Consider the following 20,275-nt stretch of genomic DNA (forward strand, 5'->3'; position numbering starts at 1 on the left):
CTTTCTACAGGCATTGACTCCAGTAAACGTCTTAAACCTCCAATTCTGTTTTAGGACCTGCTTCCAAAGAGCTCAACTTGCATGGCAGAGGAAGGCCTTTTAAGCTATAGAAAGGTGCTCAAGTATTGGGAAAAAATGGGGTTTTCAAGTCAAAAGGTTTCAGTGGGACTCCTAGCTCATCCACTTTCTGTATCAGGCAAGCCAAGAAGCCTCACTGAGCTTATATGAAAATAAAAACTGATATTACTTCACAGGCTCAATCAAGAGAATGTGAATAAAAACCACAGCACATCTGATTATGGTCATCTCTGTTACCCTCACTCCCTGATGGATGAGTGGGAAAAAAAAGTTATTTTGTGGCATGGAAAAATATTCCCCCCTTCCCCAGTGACTCAACTGGCCTCTCTAAGAAGAGTAAATGTCACTCTTTTCCAAAATTCTCCAAAATCAGCATCTCCACCCCAGGCAGGAAACTAAGGAACATTGTTATTCTTGTAGAGCAGAGCTGTAGCATATAATTAAATCATTAGGAGGCAAATTAACTCCTCTAGCAATCCTCTTCAAAGTATGTGTGGGCAAACCCATTAGCATCGTGCCAGTAAATCCTGAAATGTCTTTGCAGACAGCCTGGGGAGCTGCCAGGGTGGAGTGGGGTGTGTCCTTCACAGGTGGTTTGACCTCCTATGGAGATATGTGGGAGGGCAGGGTGTGGAGCGGATGGGATGTGACTGGCATGCTGGGACTTTTTCATAAAGACTCTGAAAATACAGCTGCCAACCTTCCCCTTTAGAAAGACAATAAATCTATTCTTTTCCCAGGAAAACCATTCAAGAGCTTTTGGTTTCCCATTCACTCTGTCTTCAGCAAACTCTCCTGAACTCTGCTGAATTCACTCGGTTTGGATTTTTTGTTGTTGTTATTTTATTTGGATTTTTTTAAGAGGAAGTAACTGGGAGCCTGACGCTATAAGAAGAAAAGGTGTCTTCCAATAGTATCCTTTGCAGCTCTTTATTCAGCGGGGATTTCAGAATAATGAATATGAAGTTGGCTTTGATTCTGTAACCAAATACGTATTTATGTTATTGACTCAAATTCAAGCTGGCCAATCGGGTTGGCTGTCTCTGGCCTTCAATCCATCTAGGCTTGAGCATTTCAGTCAATACGTTGATCATTTACATGATGACCCTGCTTAAACCATTTAATAAAATGTAAACAACATGAAAGTGTATTGGAAGTCAACATAACTCATTATTGCTGCTTATACCCTCATCAGAACCCTGAGGAGGGTGCCTGACCCGATCGGAGGTTTCCTCCAGAGTCACACAATAATTTTAGCTGTGAAAGGAAATTTTATGGCATGTAAGATTAGCCCACACTCATGCAAGGTCAAAAATAATAGAATCAATAGGCAAACTCAATACTGTTAACATTTTGAGAAAATTACTCCCAGAAAACAATGTCAACAACAGATTGAAATGAGTCTCCAAAGTCGTGTCATTGATTTCCTTTCACATTGGTGGCAACCTAACTCTTTCTTTTATGCAATATGGGATTTTTTTAGTCTTTTTCAGCTCTGCTTTAAACATGCAATATTTCTGTTGCATCTTTCTTCTGACTGATGTCAAACATTATATGTGTCAGAAAACTTTATGTGGTTGTTCGTATCAAAGAGAACAGAATACAGAGACTTATTCCATCATGTAACGCCTTTATTCATTCTTCTGGGCTCAAGTGATAAATTCAGGAGTTATTTTAATTACAGCAACACATCCAGGGGCAAATGTAAACGGTGCCATTAATAAACTACCAACTAACTGAAAACTTTACATGAAGATACAGGCCTTGGAAATGGCTTTACATTAGATATATTGCATGCGCTGTCGTGGTCCTCGATGTTGGTAACGAAGATCGTAGTCTGACAGATGCTCTTCAGGAAGAAGCCAGGCGTCCGCAGTGGAACAGTGCCCGGGACTTTTCTGCTCCAATCTTATCATTTCAGTCAACGGCTCCATCTACTCCTCCACCAGAGTGACTCATTCAAGCTGAAACCTTGAGAATTATCGTTAATTTCTCACTTTTCCTCTTTTCCCACAGCCAATCCATCAGCCATTCTGGGGGGTTTACCTCCAAATTAAATCTCGAATCCACCCACTTCACTCCATGTCTTATTATTCATTGTAACAGCCTCTTTCTTATTCTCTGAGCTTCCATTTCTACCCAATGGGCCTTAATGATCACTCTAAGACGTAAACCTTTTTTAAATTATTTTATTTATTTTTAATTGGGGGATAATTGCTCTACAATGCTGTGTTAGATTCTGCCATGAACCAGCCATAGGTATACACACGCCCCCTCCCACCCCTTGCCTCCCCTCCGGGTGGTCACAGAGCGCCGGGTGTGAGCTCCCGCGTCCGGCAGCGATCTCCACCGTTTACCCACTTCGCCAACGCTGACGTGTGCTCAGTGTTATTCTTTCAGTCTGTCTCTGCCTCTCCTTCCCCCACCGTGTCCACAAGTCTGGTCTCTGGGTCTGTGTCCCCACTGCTCCCCTGAAAAGAGCTCCATCAGCACTGTCTTTGCAGACTCCATATATGTGCATTAACTGCACTCTGCATTTTAAGCTTCTTCAAGTGCCCGTCATGCTTCCTATAAACCCAGCCCTCCTTGCTGCGGCCGCCGGGCCCTCCACAGCCTGACCCTGCTGCCGCTCCCTCCTTACCCTCCGTCGCTCCACCACTGACTTTTTTCTTTTTAGTACATACTTAGATATTGTTGGGTGCATCAGGTCTTACTTGTGGCACGCTGGATCTCCACCGCAGCATTCCGCAACTTTCCCTGTGGTGTGTGGGCTCCAGAGTGCGTGGCTCTGGAGTTTGCAGCACACAGGCTTCTAGTCGAGGTGCTCAGGCTCAGCAGTCGTGACATGCAGGCTTAGCTGCCCCACGGCATGTGGGATCTTAGTTCCCCGGCCAAGGATGGAACCCATGTACCCTGTGCTAGGAGGCAGATTCTCACCCACTGAGCCATCAGAAAAGTCCCTCCACCACTAATTTTCCAAGCTCCAGCCTCATCACCTCCTTTCGTGACTGTAACCATTTGTTCTGCTGTTGTTCAGTCACTAAGCCATGTCTGACTCTCTTGTGACTCCATGGACTGTAGCCCACCAGGCCCCTCTGTCCATGGGATTTCCCAGGCAGGAATACTGGCGTGGGCTGCCCTTTCCTCCTCCAGGGGCTCTCAGCCACGTCAAGCTTGCTAACATTTCAAGGCCTTTGCCTGGACTGCTTCTTCTTCCAGCACAGTTTTCTCCCAACTACCCCCTCACTGCTTTCTTGTCTTTATCCAAGGCTCAGCTTTAGAGGACATCTCTCTGAGCATATTATGAAAGGATGCTTTCCACCTCACCCTCACACCCCCTAATTGCTTCCATCACCTTCATTGTTTCTATAAAGAAGTTGGCATTTGTAACTATGACTCTGGTGAGTTAAAAATGGGGGAAAGGGAGTCAAGAGTATATAAACCATTTTTGCCACCAAGTGTCATTACTACTGACAGCATTTATCAATTGAAGGCATCACTACTTTTACTAAATTATTTTTTAGGGTATTTTCCAAACTTTCAGAGTTCCTCTTCAGTCTCAGTTCTTGCCCACTTCCCCAGATACTCTGGTACCACGGAAAGACTCATAGTTCTGGGGAGGCATGTCTGGCCCACAACCTCCCCTTCACACGGGTTCCTTCTGTTCATGGTCTTCGGGTATCTTCCTCCATCCTTACTGCAATGACTGTCATGATCAGTGGCATTCTGGGCTGATATCTACCAAGATGGAATTGAACCCACCTACATTTTGGGCTCTGTGTTGGCACTTGGTATTAATGATCATGGATCTCACCATTACCTTTCAGCATGCCATGAAGTCCCAGTCATCTAGACTTTCATTCCCTGAAACCAGTCTTCTTCCAGGCGAATGGAACACAAGCATTTCCAAGTGCTCCTTGGTATGGGGACTGCTTGCTTCCTTGCTGTTGTTCTTGGGGAAGGCAAGCCTGAGAGGTTGCCCAGCTGGGCATCCTCATGCCCAATGCAGAACTTTCCAGGTGGGTTGAAGTTTCCAAAAACTTCAAACTCAAGAATTGTGTTCTAGACCCAAAGTCCTAGGTGACCTCAAACCTAGAGCTAGGATACTTCTGGCCTTCCTGCTGGCCTCTATCCTGGCCACATCTCTGGGCTCCTCCTTCTGTTTTATGGGGGCTTTTCGAGTCTTGCAAGATCAGAAATTTCTCTGAATTCATCACCTCACCTTTCCCACTCTAAGTTTTACTTTGTGATCTGCCTGCAAGCCTTGGTTCCTGAGGTGTACAAGCTCAGACTGGGAAACAGCCAGAATAACAGTGCTTTCCTATAAAAAAAAGCCTGGCTTTTAAGACTAAGTTCATACTAAATATCTATTTTGAAATTCAAAGCTAAGCATTGCAATTAAGATAATTATTCAATAAGTGCTGCTTGAGGATTTTAAGGTTTTTTTTTTTTTTTCATTTTGAAGCCATCTCAAAAGTGCAGTAAAGTTACAAGTAAGGAAAAAAGAACCATTTTTCCATGAACTTGACCTGAGGCCCCAAACACTTTAGTGTCTATTTTCTACAAACATAAATTTCTCTTACTTAACCACAATCAACCATCAAAATCTGGAAACCAGCATTATATAGCCTACCAATGAACATTCAGAAATATCCCACTCATATTTCTTTAAGTGTCCTAAGAATGGCTTTTGTAGTAAAAAGACCAAGTTCAGAATCACCCACTGCACTTGTGTCTCAAGTCTCTGTCCTCTTGGTTCTGGAAAGCTGCTGGGCGGTAATTCTGTAGATCTCCCCTGGCACTCCCGCTACTTGCCACCCTCCTTGTCTGTGAGATGTTAGAGCATCATCTGAAGCCGTGCGTAAGAAGACAGACAGTAAGACCTCCAGGGTCAGGGTCTGTCTCCACCACTCCTGAGGGTGCGGATGTGGGCGATTTATGCGAACACCTTGTACTTCAGTTTCTGTGCCAGTACGGTGAAACTAACAGGTGGCTCAGTTGGTAAAGAATCCGCCTGCAGTGCAGGAGGACCAGTTTCCATCCCTGGATCAGGAAGATCCCCTGGAGAAGGAAACAGCAACCCACCCCAGTACTCTTGACTGGGAAATCCCATGCACAGAGGAGTCTGGCAGGCTACAGTTCATGGGGTCACAAAGAGTCGGACACGACTTACAAACTAAACCATCACCACCAGGTTATTTCCTGGGGCTGTCGTAAGGATACTCTCCTTCCTGCGTACTCCGAGCCTGAGCTGCCGGGGAATGTAGGACTTCCGGCTGCAGCCCTGACCAGTGACTGACAGGGATGGGCGGTATCAGTGCCCCAGCCCCCTTGCTCCCAGCTGAGGCCGTCCGAGGTGTGGTCTGTGCTCCAGGGCCCCCGTGGGCTGCCGCCTTCCCCAGGACTCTGAGTTTGCACGCTTGCTCTGCCTCCCTTCCTCCCTGGCCCCATTCCCCACTCCCATCCTGCTCTTTCCTGGGAATGCTCCTGAACAAATTATTTCACACACATCCTCATCTTAGGGTTTGCTGCCAGGGAACACAGCTTAAGACAGTTTCCATGTTTTAAGAGAGCAGTTTGCTTGCCGTGTCAAGAACAGAGCACACAGGCCAGCTTGGGAGCTGTCAGAGGCGTCTGAACGGGAACCACGAGGGTAGAGAAGTGGACACACAGATTATATTCGAAGATGTAGTCTATTGGACTGGGCTCTAAACAGGATGCAGGGAGTAAGGGAGCGACAAATCAAGGGCAAATCAGATGTATGCAAATTGTTTCACATGAGCAGAACGGCACTTTGCTAAGGAGAGCTGATATTCTTAGAATCTCAGTTAATAATATGAAACCTCGTCGGTAACAAGGACTGCAGACACACAACAGAATTTAATTGCTGCTACACAGTCTCACACTGGAAAATCACAGTGCCTCGAATTTAATAGGTTTTATTTTTCAGAGTGAAGAGTTTGCTTTTACAATCTTCCACTGCCAGTGATGCTTTCGGATTAGAACCCATTAGAATCACTTTTTTATCCAGAAACAAAGCCCTTAGCTATTTACATACATCAGTCAAGTTAGTCCAACTGAAACAAAAAAACCCTTGCAGTCCTCTTCTTCCTTTATAGTCTAATCTCTTGGATGACCTCAGAAGGGATTTCAATTTCTTTTCATTTTGGCAAGACATTGATAATACAGGGAGAAAAAACTTTGGTGTGGGTATTGGAAGACCTGAGTTCCAGTCCACCAATCCCAGAACTTGAGTGGGTCACCTAAAATCTGATCCCAGTCTGCTCAACTGACTTCATTGCATTCTGCAAGTATTTATTGAATTTATCAGGCTCAGTTATACATTAAGAATACAGTGGTGAAAACCATCATTACAGTCCCTGACCTCACAGAGTTTACAGGAGGATAAAATTCCCCCTCTTCATCCACAGACAAAATAGACATTTATAATATAAATGTTTTGTAAACTTAGTGGGGTGGACAAATGCAACTATTACTATTAGTATCTGTGCTATTTTTCTACCTGTAATTTCTTAAATGTTTCTGCCAACTTTCAAATATTATCAATTGCAATTCACTTGCTTTTCTGATGCATCCTGAAGAAATGGTCATGGATGGTTGTGGCATAATCCTCCATCTGGAACTCCTTAGGTCCAATATATTTTGAAATTTAGGTATCACTTGAATCTTAGATAATTCAGAGCAGATATATTAAGTAACACTCCCTAAAGGGACTGGGGACAGATCCCTGTTATCAAACAATATTTCTGCAGTGAGCCATATGAATGCTCCCATTCAGCAAGATAAATAAAGTATAGATATTCATGTCAGTTTAATTCAATATTGGTTATCAGATTAATGATTTATAAATTTTTTTAAAACCAAGTTTGGTTCTCAGGTGTGTGTTTGGGGTTTTTTGAGGGGGTGGGGGATTGTTTGATTTTTGAGGGTTTTTTTTTTGTTTGTTTGTTTGTTTTTGTAATTGGATTTAAGGAATTGTAGACCTAGAGGGCATATTGTTGCAAATAAGTAGGACATGGGTTGGGGCTTAAAAACCAAATTTATCAAAGATATTCATTACAATTGCATTTGCTATAATGGTATTTGACCTATAGATGACCCAGCCTTATAAATAAACTTAAAGCACCTCCAGGTCCATTAATATTTCATTGATCCATAAAATACTCCCAAGTACTTATATTTATCAGCCTTGTAGAAAGCTGTATCTGATGTAGAAACCACAAAAAAATAAATAAGTAAAGGCAGCCTAGCTGCGTTGTCCAGGACCATAATTCATATGAACATTAGCAGTCAGCCATAATATCATCTTTAAGGCCCCAGGAGGGAGGGACCACTGAAAACTGGCATGACAGAATTGGACCACGCCACATGGTGGACCAGCTTGTCACGTGCTTGAAACGGCACCATCCAGAGAGATGGCTTTGAAATTCACATTGGAGCCAATGACTTCCTAAAATAAAGACCAACTTCCTTTACCTTGGTCAGGCTCTAAAGGACCTTATCTTTCTCCATTTTTATTGATGGCCTGTCACAACGGCCTTCTAATACACAAAGCTCCCACCCGCCTTTGCCTAACTATTTCTCCTGCCTAAAACACCTGAACAGGCCCTACTCCACACAAATGGCTCCTCTTCATCATCCTGCTGCAGCTCAAAAGCACAAAGAGATCCCCATCACTATCTGATCACCCCACTGATTATCGTGGCCCACCTGGATAACCTCTCTAACTTAACCCGTCTGTAATATCCCCTTTGCCACAGAAGGAAACACATCACAGAGTTGGGAAATTAGGACATGCAGTCTTTGGAGGCTGATCGTTCTCCACACACACGTCCTCCACGGTGTCAGCCAGAGCTTTACGCGCCAAGTTGACATTTCAGGAGGCAGAGTGCTACTTCTTCCACTGACGGGGAAAGAAGGATGTGCCTGAAGGGCACACATGATGACTGATCAAGAGAAAGCAGCAGGTGCCCAGGGAGGTCATAAAACCACGAGAAAGCAATCACAGGTCAATTTGAGAAACTTTTTGGCCACCTCATGCGAAGAGTTGACTCATTGGAAAAGACTCTGACGCTGGGAGGGATTGGGGGCAGGAGGAGAAGGGGACGACAGAGGATGAGATGGCTGGATGGCATCACTGACTCGATGGACGTGAGTCTGAGTGAACTCCGGGAGTTGGTGATGGACAGGGAGGCCTGGTGTGCTGCGATTCATGGGGTCACAAAGAGTCGGACACGACTGAGCGACTGAACTGAACTGAACTGACTGATCATTTACCATGTATCACTTACCGTGTGTGCTCTCTCTGGTGATTTTGTGCATCTCATAGCCTCTAACAAGTCTATGTTTTACATCCTAAGGACTCGACTTTACATCTGAAGGACTTGATTTCTGTCAGTCTCTAAACTCTGATTTCTACTTTGCTTAGCTGCATTTTCAGGCATGCTTTCTGTATGCGGAAACCCCCAGAAATTACAGAATTACATTATCTAGAAATCCTACAGGGGGCAAGTACAGCAGATAAGAACATGTCTTCCTCTGGTTCTGCGATTCTAAGATAGAATATTATTGAAACACTGTGGGTCAGAGGGCCAGCCAAGCCGATGTTGTGCTAATCGGCTCGGCGTGGTCACGCGCCCACCCCTTGAGTTGGGAGCAGGAATGAGATCAGCTTCCAGCACTCATGGGCTGAGAATGGAGAAGAATGATACCATGGAAAATCGGAAGGACGGACAGTTGGTGCAATGGAACAGTCAGCAACTATTTACTGCAGATAATTGTGTTTCCCCTTTTCTGGGAGATGCTAGGCAGATTGATGTAAAACATGACATCATTCTTGTTAAGAGTCTCTGAGAAGCACAAAATTCCCAGACAGAGCACACACAGTAAATGATCAATAAAGTTTCTCAAATAGAACTGGGTTTTTTCCTGATATTTTTATGACCCTCTGTAGGCACCTCTTCCCTTGTTTTGATCTAAGCATCGTCATTTATGCTCTCCAACTACATCCCTCTTTTCTTATCGGTGAAAGTTGTAAGACATTCTAAATATAAACTATTTTCTCTTCTCCTTTGGTTGAAATATGACCCTACCATTGATGGGCCTAGAAGTATGAGGTTGAGCACCAAGGCCGTTACTGTTGTGACACCAATGTCTATTGCCCACCTTCCTCTTAGGGCCCCTACCGACATCTTCAGAAGATGTGTGATTTACCAGCAAGAAGATTATGCTCCAAAAAATCCCAGCCACTCATGTTCTGCCATTCTAATGTCACTCGATGAACAGACGTTGCTCAAAGAATATGTCAAGAGCCTCTAGGTTCACCAGCTTTCACCCACAGACATAAAAGAGTTTGTGACTGTAATCAAAGTTTGTCATCCACCCAGAACTTAAGAAATGAATTTCAATAAAAGGAAATTTAAGCTTCTGAAAGTTACCTAGCCCTAGAGCCACAAGGGTGAATTCTGGGTCCAAAAAGAAAAGAAAAATCAATCATGACAATTATTTTACTAAATTATTTTAAACTGCAGCGTATGGAGAAGGCTCAGGTAAATGTCGGCTGTCACGCCGACAAGCAGTGCCATCCCCGCCACTGACCTTTTTCTTGTTAAAATGCATGTCAATATGCAAAATAGAAGTGTTCCCTATCAGAGCCAAATGTGCTCTCCATTTCCAGGGGTTTCCAAAACAGTCTGGAGAAAATGGAATTCAAGGGACAATCCTGTTTTGCTAGAGACATAAACAAACAACCTTTAAAAATTGTCTTATTTGAGGGTTGGCTCTTTCATCATTCCAGTTCTTGTTTCAGTGGATTCGGACCTGAACTTGCTGCAAAATAAGATGAGATGTGTGGGATGCCCTGATAACAAAACATTCCACGTAACTCAGTCATTCAGAGCTCACGTCTCTGCCAACCTCCACATCTAGAATAAACCAAAAGTCAGCAGAGGCATAAGAAATAAACCTCAGAATAGTCAAAACAGAGGCTGCCAAACCCAATGGCTTTGCTAACGAGAGAGAGAGAATTAGAATCTACGGGCTCCTATACAACTAGTAGTAAAAAATCTAACGGTCTGGGTCTACCAGTCAAGGGCTCATCAGAAATCAGAAGGCACCACTCTCAAATTCGGGTGCTTCACAGACCACTCAGTAAGGGAGCATGTGGCACAGGACAGCCAGGGAGCACCACCGTCCCCAGCCTGACGGGGCAGGGCTCAGAGGAGTTTCCAGACTCAGGAAGAAGGAAAAGCTGGGTGGAGAACACCGCCTTGACTACAGCGGCATCGAGGAGACACGAGCCAAGACAAACCCAGAGGAAGGGAACCTAGGAAGTAACATCCCAGCCCCACTCTCTCCTCTCCCAACTCGCTGAATGGAAAGCTGGAGGGGCCGGGGGGCAGGTGGGCGCCGTCCCTAAACATCGGAGTGGGGAGATGGATTTGCCCAGGCAAACAGAGTCGGGGAGATTTGATGGATCGTGTGGATTTCTCATCTCATGGCATTTGGGAAAACCCGAGGTGACTGTTGGAAAAGCACATGGCCATAGTCAGAGGAATTTCTGATAAGACTGAAGAAGAGACAGTTTTTACAGCAGATACCAAGATATTCCAATGTGTGCATGGTTCACTCGAAGTGCACAAATCCTCTCCCCAGAGAAACTCAGGTACACATCACATGAAACAAGACCATTCAAGGTAGGGCCCCACTTCTCCGTGGAGTCGGAAGATGCCTCTTCAGTCTAGATACGTTGATAATTTAATAACAAGTAGCCCAGAAAAGTTTACAAAGACTTCCATAAGCTCATCTTCAACAGGTAGAGATGTGTTTGGGAGATTCTTAGAAGGTTTCTCTCCAAAGTGGTTAAAATTCATTGGTTCATGCACGAAACACACACAAATCATAACTGACATTTTATTGAGTTCTTACTCTGCATTGGGAACTTTACATGCAAATAAAGTTTATCCTCACCTTCATTTTATCCTCACATTTTATCCTCACCTCCGCCTCATGAGCTAGTATGATTATTTCATTCTCATTTCACACTAGACAGCTGAGTGGTCTGTCCAAGTTTCCACAGCCAGAAAGACCCAGTGCCTGGCATAAATGTGGGCACTCTGGCTCCAGAGCCTGCATTCCTAACCAGACACGCAGTCCCTCTTCTCCACGTTCACAGCACCTGCTGTGTGTAAAGCAGAATGCAAAGATGATTTTTAAAAACCAAAAGAAAGAACCACGTTGTGGTTAATCTAAGTACAGAAAAGGCATACGTGCTCCAATAGTTTGCTACCGCTGTGTGACTCATTACAATCAACTTAACAGCTTAATGACACCCGTTAATCAGCTCTTGGTCTATAACAGGCCAGAAGTCCAGGCCGGGCATGGCTGAGTTTTCTGCTCTGGGTCACACAAGGGTGAAGCCCAGGGCCTGGCTGAGCAGCATTTGTATCTGCAGCTAGAGGCACATCTATTTCCTACCTCCTTCAGATTGCTGGAAATATCCAGTTCCTTAAGGCTGGGGGGGACTAAAGTCTGTTTTTCTCTGTGGCTGTTGCCAAGGACCACTCACAGTTCATAGAGGCCCCCAGACTCCTTTCCATGTAGCCTCTTCCATCCTCGGAGCTGGCAATAGACACCCCTACTCACGTCACATCCCTTCCATGCTTTAAACCTTTCTTCATGAACAGCTCCGTTTCTCCTTCAAAGGCTCACCTGATAAAGCCAGGCCCACCCACAACAATCTCCCTCTTGTGAGGTCAATTCATTATGCATCTTAATTCATATAGGCAAAATCCGTTTTTCCATAGGAGTGAAAAAAATCCAAAATCCTTTTTTCATCATATTTACAGGTTCCTCCCACACTCTAGGGGGTGGGGTGGGGGGATTATCCAAGGCAACTGACACCAAGGATCATTCTAGAATTCTGCCTACAACCTCTGGTATTAGCATAGCATGAACACAGGGCTAATAATACAAACACAGAAGCCATTAACCATGCAACTTTGACTTCACACTATACAGGTGGTCCTGCACTCAGCCATTGTTATTCAAGTTGTCTGATTTCTCTGAACCTCAGGGCACTTCCTGAAGTATATAGTATATACTCAAAGGGCTGCTGGGAGGAGTAAAGAGTAACTCTGTGTGACCACCTCACACAGTACCTGGCAAAGAGGAGGCACTGAGGAACTCTCAGCTGTTAGAATTAACATTAGCATTGCTGTTCACAGCTTTGTTGCTATTCATATTTGAATTATTTAACCAGAATTGAGATAAGCTCAGAATGAGTTCATAGCACAGCCGAGAAAATCTCTGGCTTATGTGTTTTAACATGGATTCTGGGAGCAATAAGCCTGGTCACTGATGCATCAACTCCGAAATAAAAGCAAGTGGCCCCTGGCAAGAAAGGAACAACAATATCTCACATTCCATCTCCATTTACAAGAGATGTATCACTCTATAGATTCCTGCAACAAGAGCACAAAGGTTTCCAGAGAGAAAAGCCTGAGATATTCTAATACATGGACAAAAACATTTGTATGATTCTTCAAAGCATAGTCCCCGCCCAAAGCAGATAAGCAACTGAAAAAATAAAAATGTCGCCCTCTATTTATTTAAACTATCACAAGCTCCTCATTTGCATTTGCTTTCACTTGAACAGCATTGTGTGTCAGGCAACTTCCTACAAGACAGAACTTATTTTAGCTCCTTTTGCTTCGTCAGTCAAGGGAAAGCACACAAGGAGATGAGGTGGGCGCTGCTTCATCAAGGGGGACTATGTCCTTCCTGGAAGCATCACACTCGTTAACTAAGAACAAGGAAGCATTTTCTGTTTTTGTTTAGAGCAGTGACCTCAAAAATTGAAACTAGGAAAAAAAAAAGGCGACATTAGATCTTCTATTTATACTTATTTCCATACTAAAAATAAGAAAGGAATTAAGCTGTGTTATATTTTTAATAAGCAGCTTGGCACTTGTCTCACTAGATCTGAGTCAGTTGCATATGGGGTTGCAGGAATCCTGAAAAAAGATGGGAATCCTACAACCCAGCACAATTCTTATTCCTTCCAGCCTACAGCATCTTCAGGTTTTTCCAATTTACACGTGCCCAGTAATAAGGATCCAAAGGTTTCACTACTTGCTCCTCACTATGGGGGCTTCTCAGGGGGCACACTGGTAAATCCGCCTGCCAATGCAGGAGACCCAAGAGACAGGGGTTCGATCCCTGGGTCGGGAAGATCCCTTGGCATTGCAGATGGCAAGTCAATCCAGTTGTCTTGCTTGGGAAACTCTATGGACAGAGGAGCCTGGCAAGCTAACAGTCCATGGGGGTCACAAAGAGTTGGACACGACTGAGCACACACACACGCTCTTAAGTATAGCAACTCTTAGAAAATGGAGGAGTGGCCTAAAAATTCCTGCAAGGAGATCTGAGTTGAAGGAAATGTCAACAATGCAAAGAATCTGCATTCAATAAGAAAATAGCAAAATTTCTTCCATTCCTATGAGTTCGTCGTCAGTTACATTGTGAGATTTAAAAAAAAAAAAAAGGGATGATCACCTAGATTTGCCAAGAAATCAAAACCCATAGAGTTATCAAGAAGATTATTTTACATATAGATTTACAGTTGTATCAATTGCCCAATTTTTTTTTTTTTTTTTGGTATTAGAATATAGGCTGCAGAAGGGCAGGGCCTTAATTTTTAAAACACTACTTCCCATATTCTTTGCCTGACACATGGTAGGTATTCCACAAATATCTATTAATAAGATACTGATTTTGTAATGGTGAAGGGGGCAGATTATATTTTCCAGGGATGTATCCAACAGTATCTCCCATCCCACATGTGGCTCACAGTGTGATCCCATTATTTGCTTATTAAGAGGCATAGTCTGCTGCTGCCAAGTCGCTTCAGTCGTGTCCGTCTCTGTGCGACCCCATGGACTGCAGCCTACCAGGCTTCTCCGTCCATGGGATTCTCCAGGCAAGAACACTGGAGTGGGTTGCCATTTCCTTCTCCAAAGAGGCACAGCTAAGTCCCCACTAAGTTCTTAAATCTGGACAGGCATATAACTGCTTGGATGGACATCTTAGGAAGGAAGAAACACTCTCCTGAGATTAAGTCAGGAAAATCCAGGCAGCCTCTCCATCTGGTCTTCTCCTGATGTTTGTTCTGAGGGAAGCAGGCTGACAGGTTAGAGGTCTAGCTATACTGAGACCATCATCATGGAGACGCCACAGGACTGTGCCCTGGTCAACGGCCCCAGCTGCGTCCCACGGCTCCAGTCATGTGAATGTGACCCCCTGAACATCAGCCCATCAAATCTTCATACTTCATATGACTGCAACTCTGGCCAGCACTGTGCTGGGCTTAGTCACTCGGTCGTGTCCAATTCTTTGTGACCCTGTGGGTTGGACTGTAGCCCTCCAGGCCCCTCTGTCCATGGGATTCTCCAGGCAAGAATACTGGGGTGGGTTGCCATGCCCTCCTCCAGGGGATCTTCCCAACCCAGGGATCAAACCATGTCTCCAGCATTGCAGGTGGGTTTTTTACCATCTGAGCTGCCAGGGAAGCCCCGACTGGACTCCACCAGTGAGGGACTCCACATGAAGAGCCCCCAGCTGAACCCTTTCCTAATTCTGACCCAGAAAATGTGAGCAAAATAAAAGTATTGGTTGAAATGACTAAATTTGGGGATGACTGGATGCTCAGCACAAAGAAACTGGAATAATGGGCCTCATCCCAAGAACATGTGAGGTCTCAGCTTTAAAATAATAACATGAAGCCATCACAAGTCAAACATGTAAAATTTTGCTTGTAGATCACATTTAACACTAATTTGTTTAGTGAGAGCAGAGATTTCTTTTACTATTAATTAATAAAATAATTAGATTACAAGCTGTTTATTTCAGTTTAATGTTGCTCATTTAAACTTCTAACTTACTTTTATTTATGCTTTACAGTGGACATAAGATGTTAGTATTTCAGTGCAAATATATGATCTGTATATGAGAGGGGGAGGGGCTTAGTGGTAAAGAATCCACCTGCCAATGCAAGAGACACAGGTTCGATCCCTGGGTTGAGAAGATCCCCTGGGGAAAAATGACAACCCACTCCAGTATTCTTGCCTGGGAAATCCCATAGACAGAGGAGACTGGAGGGCTACAGTCCATGGGGTCGCAAGCAGTCAGACATGACTAAATGACTAAACAGCAAAACAACTTCATTTCCTCATCAGGAAAAGACAGCTGATTACAGCGTCAACTGCATAGACTTCCGGCCACAATTAAATGAGATTATATTTTCTCTGAGGTGGGGATGGAGTCCACCACCTGAGAGGAGTCTCTGCTCTCCTGCTCATGGCCAAGTTTACTTGGGTGATGTATTTAACTGCTCTGCAACTGGTCCTCACCAAGAAGAAGTAAAATGAACAGTAGTACTCGCCGCCTATGACTCTTATAACTGACATCACAGGTGTTCTACACGGTTTCCAGCAGATAGTAAGCCCTCAGCACACGGTGGCTGCTGGTCACACGGAGGTTCTTCTCTCACTAAGCTGCAAGTCCCATAAGGACAGGATTTTTGCCTGTTTTAGTTGCTGCTACAGAACAGGGCCTGACACATAATAGATGTTCAATAAATTTGTTTATTTAACGACCAGTTAAACACTTGTCATCAACAGGAAATACACTACCCCTTACGGGCTTCCCAGGTGGCGCCAGTGGTAAATAATCCACCTGCCGACGCAAGAGATGCAAGAGACGTGGGTTTGATCCCTGGGTAGGGAGGATCCCCTGGAGGAGGAAATGGCAACCCACTCCACTGTTCTTGCCTGGAGAATCCCATGGACAGCGGAGTCTGGCAGGCTGCAGTCCAAAGTGTCGCAGAGTCTGACATGACTGAGCACACACACTATCCATCCAGACTGTCTCAGTCCTTAGTCTTTTCATCTAAGCATCCCATGTTTCTCAAATTTTCTGATTGGGATTTTTAATTCAATGAAGAGTTATAAAGCACATATTTTATTTTGAATACCAATCTACACTCTAGGATATCTTCCCCTAGGAGTTTATCTTCCCACAGAGAGGGAGGGAGGGAGGGAGACTATATTTCAGGTGGTTGATAAGGTCAATGAAAGAAATAAAGCCCAGTGATGTCAGGGAGTTGGGTGGTTCTTTGTTGAGAGGGAATGGTCAGGGAAGGATCCTGAGAAAGTGGCTTTTGAGCTGATCCCCAAAAGATGGGAAGAAGTCAGCCATGGAAAGAAAGAGTTGACAGAAGCGAACTCAAGGCAGTAGTCATGAGGTGGATTATAGATTAAATTGTGGTTGTTGTTCATTTGATCAGTTGTGTCCAACTCTTTTGTGACCCCAAGGACTGTAGCCCACCAGGCTCCTCTATCCATAGGATTTTCCAGGCAAGAATACTGGAGCGGGTTGCCATTTCCTTCTCCAGAGGATCTTCCTAACCCAGGGATTGAACCCATAGCTCCTGCATTGGTAGGCAGGTTTTTTATCATTTTTAACACCTTAGCAAGCAGCATTGTCTAAATGCTGAAAAAAGGGACCATCCGCTGCAGTGAGCCCAGAATCACCCTGCGGAACCAGGAGATGCTCAGAAAGCTAAGTGTGTCCCTGTGCTTCGCATCTTTCCATCTCAAACCACCATTTGCCAGTTGTTCTCCCACACGAACTTCACTACACTGTTCCGGACGTGATGTGTGTATTTTCTTATGAATCTGAATACACACATACATGTAAACATATGTATTTTGCAAATGGCCCTGAAACAATGAAGCACACTTAAGAAGCAGGTACCAGTTCCTGCTACCTACAGTCAACCTAGGTTTGGCGATTTTTTTTTCCCCTCTTTCTGTCTCAAAGCACAGAAATACTGCATTTTGTATGTTTTTCCCCACTGTGATCATTCTGATTTTGTGACTGTGTATTAGTTGCCCTGGCAACATGGTAGACTTGGATCTGATTGGTCAGGCTGGCAGGTTCATTGTCAGAGTCGTGGGCCCAGTTTTGAGTGGTAGATGTATGTGTGTTAACCAGAGCTACATAGACAAGCTTGGCCAAGAAAACCTGGTCTAGCAGAACCTCTGCATCCCTTCTGCCGGCTAGAAAGGCCTTTCTTCCACCTGCTGTGAATATCCCTTGCACTGCTTTTGGGAAGATGTAAACTCATCTGTATTTTTGAAATATCTGTTAGAAAATGTGCTCAGTATTGGTATTTCAGCCCACAGTGCTGAACACATTTATCTGTAATGAGAAATTCATTCTCGAGGAAGTTAAGGGAGAATGATCCAATTGCTGGACCATGGGATTAGAACCTGCTACACAGCCTTAATTACGACATGCTGTGCAATCTGGAATGAGTCACAAACTCAGCCAAATGCCTCATTTTCTGTAAATTCATTCATAAAGAGCCTTCCCTTAAGAATGAGGTCCTAAGAGCGTAGAGTGCTAAAGATTTTAACTGGGACAAAATTCCAGGACATTTTATGCCAGTAATATGGGATCATTTATTTATTCAATTTTCAAGGTGCATTGTTTTCTTATTAGAGTCTGGCTCTATTCATTTGCCAATTACCTAGAAAAAAACAAACTCCTACCTTTAGCTGAAAATCTTTATTGGCCAGTGAATAAAGAATTCCAGCACAAAGTACAGACCAATGACTAACAAAGTAACAGCTATATTTTTCTTATTTGCACAAATTTCTATATAGCCACACTTGGCTTACTTTTCACAACCTTTGCATTTTCAAAAGCATGTCACTGACACCTAGATCTACCGTCCTCTCTACATTGGAACATATTATGTTTAACTGCACTATATAACCAGCATAGTCTTAATATAGACGTAAAAGTCATTGGCAAGCAGTCGTTTTTCACCTGGGTTAAGCGTTACAGTATGTTCAGCTCCAGTAAAGCTAACATTTAGGCTGTCCAATTTCAAAGAAAGAAAAAATCTGAAGGGAAAAGAGACAAGAACCACCTTCCAAACAGTCTTCCAAAAAAGATGACTGCATAGTAATAATTAATTTCTCTGCTAAACTTACCGGAGGGAAAACATGCCTTATGAAACTCCTATTTTTTGCCCCCATTGAGAATGCCTTGTTAATTGTGCACAGAGCAAGGATAGAATCAGAGTACGAGCAGAGAACCAACCAATCCTTCAGGATTTAACCAATAAAACAATTGATATTAGCTCTCAAATATCACATGCTTTCTACAATATCACCTCATGTTCTTGGGTTTTGTTACAGAGTCTTGTTTGCAAAACCATCAGTATGTCATACAGAATAAATACGGTTAACAAATTCACTATTTTTTTTTTTTTTTTTTTACTCATAGCACAATTACGTAGCCTGAGATTTGTATGAAGGACATTAATTTAAATGTAAATCCCAGAAGTAGGAAATGGCAACCCACTCCAGTATTCTTGCCTGGAAAATTCCATGGACAGAGGAGGCTGATGGACTATAGTCCATGGGGTCACAAAAAGTCAGACATGACTGAGCAACTGAGCTCATGTGCAAATATTGAAAATATGGACTTTCCTGGGCTCAGCGGTTTAAAAAAAAAAAAAAAATCCATCTGCCAATGCAGAAGACACAGGTTCTATCCCTGAATCGGGAAGATCCTCTGGAGAAAGAATGGCAACCCACTCCAGTATTCTTGTCTGGGAAATCCCAGGGACAGAGGAGCCAGGCAGGCTACAGTCTCTGGGGTCACAAAGAGTCAGACACGACTTAGCAACTCAACAACAACGTAAATATATCAGAGTTTTGACAACCCTCCTTTGGTGTGTTTTCATTGTGGGTGTAAGTAACACTGGGAACCGCCAGTGGAAGTGGCCTGGGCCTCTCGGGGGTCAAGAGGACTGCCCGCTCCAGAATTTGTGCACAAGGGAAGTTCTTCAGGGAACACCCTTTTCTTGGGAAGGGGCTGGAGGCCTTTGGCAAGAAGAGTCTCCTCCGTTGAGCCCCAGCTTTGGCCTCTCCTCCCTGACCGGTCCTGTTCTCAGAAGCCACCCGCCCTGACCTCTCACTCCCTACAACTCTGGGCCACAGACAAGTGCCCAAAACATCAGCTTCAGATCTTTGCGGAAGATACAGCAGATGAAAACCGCAATGTAGGTCTGCGAGGATAACAGTGATTGAAAGGGAAAAGAATAGTAAAAGGGCAGGGCCGGGAAGGAGGGGCTGGTTAGAAACAACAACAAAAGCTCACTTGGAGCTCACAGAGATAATCTGAGCAGAGAATGGAGCCCACAGCAGAGTCCGTGCGGATTCAGGGAGAGGACGTGGTGCCGCGAAAGGAGACAAAAGGACGCGGGCGTCGGCGGAACAGGGACCACAGCGGCGCCGCACAAAGCCGCGCGGTCCTACACGCACGCCGAGGTCCACACGCGCCAGGAAACGCCGGCGAGTGGGGAACAAAGGGTGTCATAGCAACCTCGGCGCGCCGTCCTGCTCCCGCTGCGGTGCTCCTGGTCATCCATCAAGGAGCCGCCCGGATCCAGACCTGGCATTCTCCCGGGGAGGCTTGAGCTGCCCGTCGGAGGGGTCCAGGCCCCGGCAGTGCACTCCTGTCCCCCTTTCCTCCTTCCGTCCCCCATAAAATCTGAGCTCGCTCTGTGCCAAGCCTCCCCCTCCTCCCAACAGCTGCTTCTCTGAAAGGCAGGGAAACAATCCGGACGCAGCATCCTGACACACTCACGTCCCCAGTTATGTCTCCCCAGTTGTTTCAGGTCTGGGTAGAGCAGCCTTCCCCTGCGCTCTCGAAAACTCCCCTGTTCCTTTGAAAACAAAGACAAGATAATAACAGAAGAAGAGGGGGAAAGCATATAAACGCATTTTGCTTGATCTTGCGAAATCAAGCATGCTACTGTTCGAACTCATTTGGGATTGTGGGATATAAAGCTCATTTACCTGTGCCTAATTCAGAGGAGGAACGCTCATTTCCTTCCACCTCTATCTTCTACTTAAATTATAGGTCTCTTCTTTATTAATAGACCATCGTGTCTTTTCTACTTTCTTCTGGTTTGAGTGGGGGAAACACTGTGACACTGGAAAAAAAGAGAAGGTGAGTGTTTCGCCAGCAAGACTTGGAAGGCTGTAGAAAATAAGAGAGAACTTTTAAGAGAACCTAATGGAGATATTGACATGTGTGT

General features: G+C 44.4%; 1 long non-coding RNA gene across 14 annotated transcripts in view; it reads right to left on the bottom strand.

Moving 5' to 3' along the window:
* LOC147359972 (uncharacterized) overlaps positions 1-20,275 on the bottom strand; it is a 515,690-nt gene that overhangs the window by 251,355 nt on the left and 244,060 nt on the right. For 5 of the 14 annotated variants that reach the window (XR_015138853.1, XR_015138849.1, XR_015138842.1 and 2 more), the window contains 2 exons: positions 20,034-20,170; positions 17,597-19,900 (listed from right to left, as the gene is read on the bottom strand). The exons of 6 other annotated variants lie outside the window; for them this stretch is intronic. This is a non-coding gene — a long non-coding RNA (uncharacterized LOC147359972). Of the gene's footprint in view, positions 1-1,691; positions 2,050-17,596; positions 19,901-20,033; positions 20,171-20,275 lie in introns of those variants that run through there. 3 more of the 14 variants (XR_015138841.1, XR_015138838.1, XR_015138851.1) reach the window with 2 other exon arrangements.

This window comes from Bos grunniens, chromosome 13 (assembly GCF_055505025.1).
Source record: "Bos grunniens cultivar Pamir isolate PY7600 chromosome 13, Bosgru_T2T1.0, whole genome shotgun sequence".
Lineage (NCBI taxonomy): Eukaryota > Metazoa > Chordata > Mammalia > Artiodactyla > Bovidae > Bos > Bos grunniens.